Source organism: Marmota marmota, unplaced genomic scaffold, assembly GCF_001458135.2.
Source record: "Marmota marmota marmota unplaced genomic scaffold, marMar, whole genome shotgun sequence".
In the NCBI taxonomy this organism is placed as follows: domain Eukaryota; kingdom Metazoa; phylum Chordata; class Mammalia; order Rodentia; family Sciuridae; genus Marmota; species Marmota marmota.
Window position 1 is genome coordinate 5,050,771 of NW_026000283.1, and position 6,109 is coordinate 5,056,879.

The following is a 6,109-nucleotide window of genomic DNA, read 5'->3' on the forward strand; positions in this document are numbered from 1 at the left end:
AAGGAAAGAAGGAAGGAAGGAAGGAAGGAAGGAAGGAAGGAAGGAAGGAAGGAAGGAAGGATGGAAAAGAAGAAGAAGAATGACTAACAAAATAGAGGATAAATTCTAGACCTTGATTAGGGGAGATATTTGTTTGCATATTGTTTATGTAAACACTTCTATGAAGTCTCTAAATACACACTAAAAATAATCTGTGTATTTATCAAATTTGTGGGAAGGCAGTTTGATACTCAAATACAAATTGTATTTTACTTGTTAGTAGAAATCAGTTGGAAAATGATATTGAAAAAGCAATTCCATACACAATACTATCAGAATAATTAAAATAGAGAAATAAAAAATGTGAAAGACTAAAGCACTAAAAACTAACAAAACAGGACTGGGATTGTGGCTCAGTGGTAGAGCACGTGCCCACCATGCGTGAGACACTGGGTTCAATCCTCAGCAAGATAAAATAAAGATATTGTGTCCATCTATGACTAAAAAATAAATATTTTTTAAAAAAACCTAACAAAACATTGCTGAAATAAAATTGAAAAGGTATAAGTAAAGTGATATTACAAATTTTTGGACTTGAGAACTAATAGTGTTATCAATTCTCTCCAAATTTACGTATGGATTCAACGAAATGTCAATAAAAATCTCAGGAAGTTATTTGCAGAAAGTAACAAGTTGATTCTAAATTTTATATGGAAACGAAAATCTAAAGCAGTATTGAAAAGCAGAATAAAGTTGGAGGATATAGTTCTTATTTAAAGATTTAGTGCAAAGCTGCAAAAGTACTTCAAAGCATTGTGGTTGTGACATACGGATCGACAAATGGATTACTAGAATAGAATAGAATCTAAAGCTCAGAAATAAACTGAAACTTTCATAATCATTTGATTTTTGCCAAATGCAGCAAAGCAATCCAGTCAGACAAAGCAAAATTTTACAGCCAATGAAACTGAAATAACCCAGCATGCACATAGAAAAAAGTGAACTTCTACTTCATGCCAATTAATATTACAAATAACAATATCATTAATACAAAGTATAATATAAAATGAATTCTAGACCTAAATATAAACAGAAAAACTCATAAAATTTTAGAGAGTATATGTAAGAATGTTTTGTAACTGGGGTTAGACAATTATTTTTAGACCATAGAAAGCAATTGCCATAGATTAGGATGCTCTCTGTACCTGTTTCTACTCTCAAGCACACACCACTTTCTCCATTTTTGATAAAATATCTATTCATAATAGCCAAAAAGTAGAAAATGTTCAGGTTTTCATCAATAGGAAAATGAATTCCAATAAACAAATGAACCCCAATGTTGCATATAATTATAATGCACCAATAAAAACATCAAAAAGGAAAATGTTCACTGTAAAACTGTATGCCATGTTATGCCAGCAGCAGCCTTATATACCACATATATTATACTTTTCCTGACTGCACCACGTGGTTGAGCAGCTGCTTCAACCCTGGGTAGGTTAAACCATCTAGGTTTGTCTAGGCACACTATGATGTCCACACAATGATAAAATTGCCTAATAATATATTTATCAGAAGGTGACCTCTTTATTAAGTTATGTATTTTAAATAATGTACTATCTTGGTGATAGGCACATTTTACATATGTCCATTAGGGGTGCATGTAGCATAATATTTAACTCAGCATTGTTTGCTGTGGAGACATTTGGATATACTGTGGCTGCTGTCCATTGGGAAATAGGGCCAAAAATGTGTTGAAGTAGATAAATATCCTGCAGACATACAGGGACACTATAAAAGCACATCATCCAATGCCAATTGGATGAATGTCTTTTACATTATTATGCAGTGCTGGATTGCGTAGCTCAATGACAGAATGCTTCCCTAGCTTGCATGAAGCTCTGGGTTCCATCCACATCACGACAAAACAAAAACAAAAATAGAATAAAACAACATCTTCAAGACAATGGGTATGTGTCAATTAAAATCTTAAAGAGTCAAACAATTGAAAAAGACACAAAGTTCTAAATGAACAGTGACTTATACCAGACTGTAAACTATGTGAATTAATGGACTTGAAGTTTTGTCAGGCAAAATTAATTCATATTTGAAAAAAATACAAACCTTCATAATTTGGGGGTGAAGAGTAGAGAATTTTGTGCAAGCGGCATAAGGGGAAATTTGGGATTAGTGGTGATGTTCTATATTTTGAGTGTGGTTAATTTACATAGGGTTATGAATTTTCTTAACAAAAACATAAGATTTGTGCATTTCAGTTATGTATATTTTAAATAGAAAAGACTATTAATAAATATAGAACTTTACCTGATATCCATTCAAGAATATTTAAAATGCACTAGTATCTATAGGTTATTTTGAACCTATGAAAAAGTAAAATGAATGATAGTTATAGATGTGTGAAATTTGAAATAAATGAATATTGTGATATATATGTGATAAACCATATATATATATAATAAACTATATAAAATTTATACATGATAAACTACAGTAAAATATTGCTGGGGTACAATCTCGGTTGTAGGCACATGAGCATTTACACTAAAATTCATTCAAATGTTCTGTACATTTAAAAATTGACAATACATTTCTATTATTTGTAGCATGATAAATATTAACAATAATAAAATATTGAAAATAATATCAAAAGTATAATAGAAATGTTTAAAAACAAAATAATAAAATATATCTTACAGCATTAGGAAGGACAGTCATTTTGGTTTGGATAAATGTCTCCCAGTTTCTTCTGTTAAAGGTTTGATTCCCAGGGTTTAACTATTGTGAGGTTGTACAGACCTTTAGAAGGAACCTACTGTGAGGTCCTTAAGTTACTAGAGTGTGCCCTCAAAAGATATTGTGAGGTCCTATCCCCTTCTTTATCCTCCCTTTGCTTCTTGGCCATGCAGTATGGTTTTGCTCTCTACCACACACTCTGGCCATTCTGTGCTGCCTCACCACAGGCCCAAAACAATGGTGCCAATTGATCCTGGACTGGAATCTCCAAACCTGTGAGCCAAAAAAGATTCTTTTCTCTTTACTAGCTAATTATGTCAGGTATTTTTTTGACAATAATGAAGCTGACTAATACAGTAGTTGAGTTTAAGAAATAAGATATAAAAGGAGCTGTATAACACACTGCCTTTTAGGCATATTAAACACGTATACCAAACAATGCCAGTATTTTAGAAAATTATACACATACTCAAAATTACATACTAAAAATATTAGAGTACAAGTCTATAGAAGAAATGTGAATAAAGATCAGAAAAAATAAGTGAAATAAATAAGAGAGTTGTCTTGTATACATTGAGGATGAGAGTATGTTATAAATACCTTAACTCTTTGCACCTAAATCCCTGAAAAAAAATCTAAAAAAACCTAATGTGAACATAATTTCCAGTTCGTTAGCAATAGTTACAGACATTTGTTTTCCTAATGATAGGTTTGAAAACTATTTTAGAGTAGGAGTTGACAAATTCATACTCAAATATTAATGATACAGTTCTAGCCATTTGTGGTTTATATTTTATGTTACTTTTAAATCATAATTCAATTTTATTTTATTCATGATTTTAAAATATTACACAATATGACCCAACTCTTATTACAACATCTAAGTTATAGGACTAATTTATGGCACTAATTGATGAAAAGGGGGAAATAAAGGATAAAGAGAAGTGTTCAATACGTGGAATGAAATAGAAACACTTGGGTTATATTTCTTCATTTTCAAGTCAAGTGTGAAAATTAGGGCCAGGTTGTTTAGTTCAGAGGTCTTTTAAGTAACATTTTATATAAAGCAAAATGTTATATTCCTGCTTTTCTAACATATTTCCTATTTATGAAGACAAATAGTTAAATTATCTAGTGTATGATAAGTAAAATTAAAAATAGCATAGTCTAGTTTATAAAAACTACAACTGAAATGTGAGTTTCTCAATAGTCTTTATTTTAACAAAGATAATATATAAGGGACTAGGGATGTACTCAGTGACAGAGCATTTGCCTCGCACATGTAAGGCACTGGGTTCAATACTCAGTACCATATAGAAATAAAAATAAAGGCACCTAGTTCCCCTTTCTTAAAAAAAAAAGATAATATATAAATGGATGTCGTTAAGGATCTGAGCAGAGACTGGAAGTTGACAATATTCTCCTCTTGAAGATATTATGTATATATGTTTCTGTGTGTATACAACTCCATAACTTAACATATAAGTAATTTAATTTTTAATATATTTTATTAGAATTTATTTTGTTTTCCTTTCTTATGATATTGCTTTACAATAGGGACAGGCCAATCAACACCTCTCAGTTGTACTTTGTTCTGTGAAAATTACAAAGGAAATAGAGGTCATAACCCCATCCATGTGGAGGTGTTTAATCTAATGGGGAGATTAGACAAATACAAACACAGGTAATAGAAACACAATCAGCCACAGTTATCCAAACATGTCCAGAAGAAACACCTCATAATTATATTTGGAGACAAGACCCAGCTGTGTAATAGCGCTGGCCTTTGATACCTGGTATTGAGGGCATGATCCCAGATTGAGAACTAGAAAATGTGAATTCTGCATTAACTCTATTACCAATGTTGCCTCAGTTTCCTTGAAAGTATAATTTGGATATTATTTCCTCTGAAACCTTAAAAATTACTGTGAAAATTAAATGTTAAAATACATGTGAAAGTGTTTTGCAACCTGGAAAACTATACACAGATTTGAGAATATATTTCTTTGCAGTTCTTATTTGCTCATTCAGGTTATTATTTCCAGAGAACCAAACCCCCACCTTGCCTATTTAAGTACTAAATCACGTTCCATTTTTCTCAGTGAAACCTACATTTATTTTTTTGAAGCTAGGAGCTTATATAGTCACTTCTTAGTTTCCTCAAACTGTCTGATATTATTAGCTTTTTGTATGTATCGCCTTTCTTTTCTGCTTGGTAAAGCTATAATCATGAGTATGTCTGATACTTAGTTTTTCCTTGTTGTCTAGCATAGTTCAATAAATATTTATGGTGATTGATTGATTAGAGAATGCCTTTTTCATTCATTTGGCGACCATATTGAGCACCTACTCTGTGTTAGGTATTATAATGTTGTAAGAAATGAGGACTTAACCCTTATCTTTATGGAATTTATCTACAAATTGGAATGCATATGTATTTAATCATAATATGCATAAATTATAAATGTTTTATATAATATATAAATCGTAAAAGTCATGAAGTATATGAAACATATATATCTGCCTCTCCATCTATTTATCTAATAATCTACCCCCAAAAGTTTAGGCCATTTTAATACATGGAAAATATGCAACAAAGCAAGCAAATTTAGTATGATGATTGAAAGAGGTGTTCTTGTAGATAGCATGCTCAGAAATGTCTTCCCTGAAAAGGACACATTTGAGCACAGACATGAATGAAAGTGCAAGCAAGGCAAATACCTGAGAGAAATGTGTTTTACGGTGCATCACACCAGGCTTTTCCTAAACATTGTGATTTGAGTCCACATTATGTCATTGTTTTTTGGCAAATATTAGAAGTTTATTTTGTAAGATCTATATTTTCACTCATATTTTCTTTTTTATACCTTTATTTTATTTATTTATTTTTATGTGATGCTGAGGATTGAACCAGGGTGTTTATGTCTTAGTCAGGTGCTCTGCCAGTGAGCCACAACCCCAGCCCCTTCACTCATATTTTCTGAACTAAGTTTTATAGAGTTATAATTAGGGTGGACAATGCAGGGCAAAACCAGATGTCGTTTTTTCACTCACAGAGCTTATATGATATTATTTCCCCTCTTAAACTCTCAACTTCTGTTATGTTTTGGATGCGAGGTATTCCCCAAAAACTCACATGTGAGACAATGCAAGAAGGTTCAGAGGGGAAATGATTGGGTTCTAAGAGTCTTAACCAATCAGTGAATTAATCACCTGATAGTGATTAACTGAGTGGTAACTGAAGGCTGATAGTGTGTGGCTGGAGGAGGAGGTAGAGATTCAGGGTTGGTTTGGGGGGATACTTTTAGTATCTGGCAAGTGGAGTCTCTCTCTCTCTCTCTCTCTCTCTCTCTCTCTCTCTCTCTCTCTCTCTCTC

At 32.1% G+C, this 6,109-nt stretch overlaps 1 pseudogene; it reads right to left on the reverse strand.

Moving 5' to 3' along the window:
* LOC107153028 overlaps positions 1-6,109 on the reverse strand; it is a 189,951-nt pseudogene that overhangs the window by 174,306 nt on the left and 9,536 nt on the right.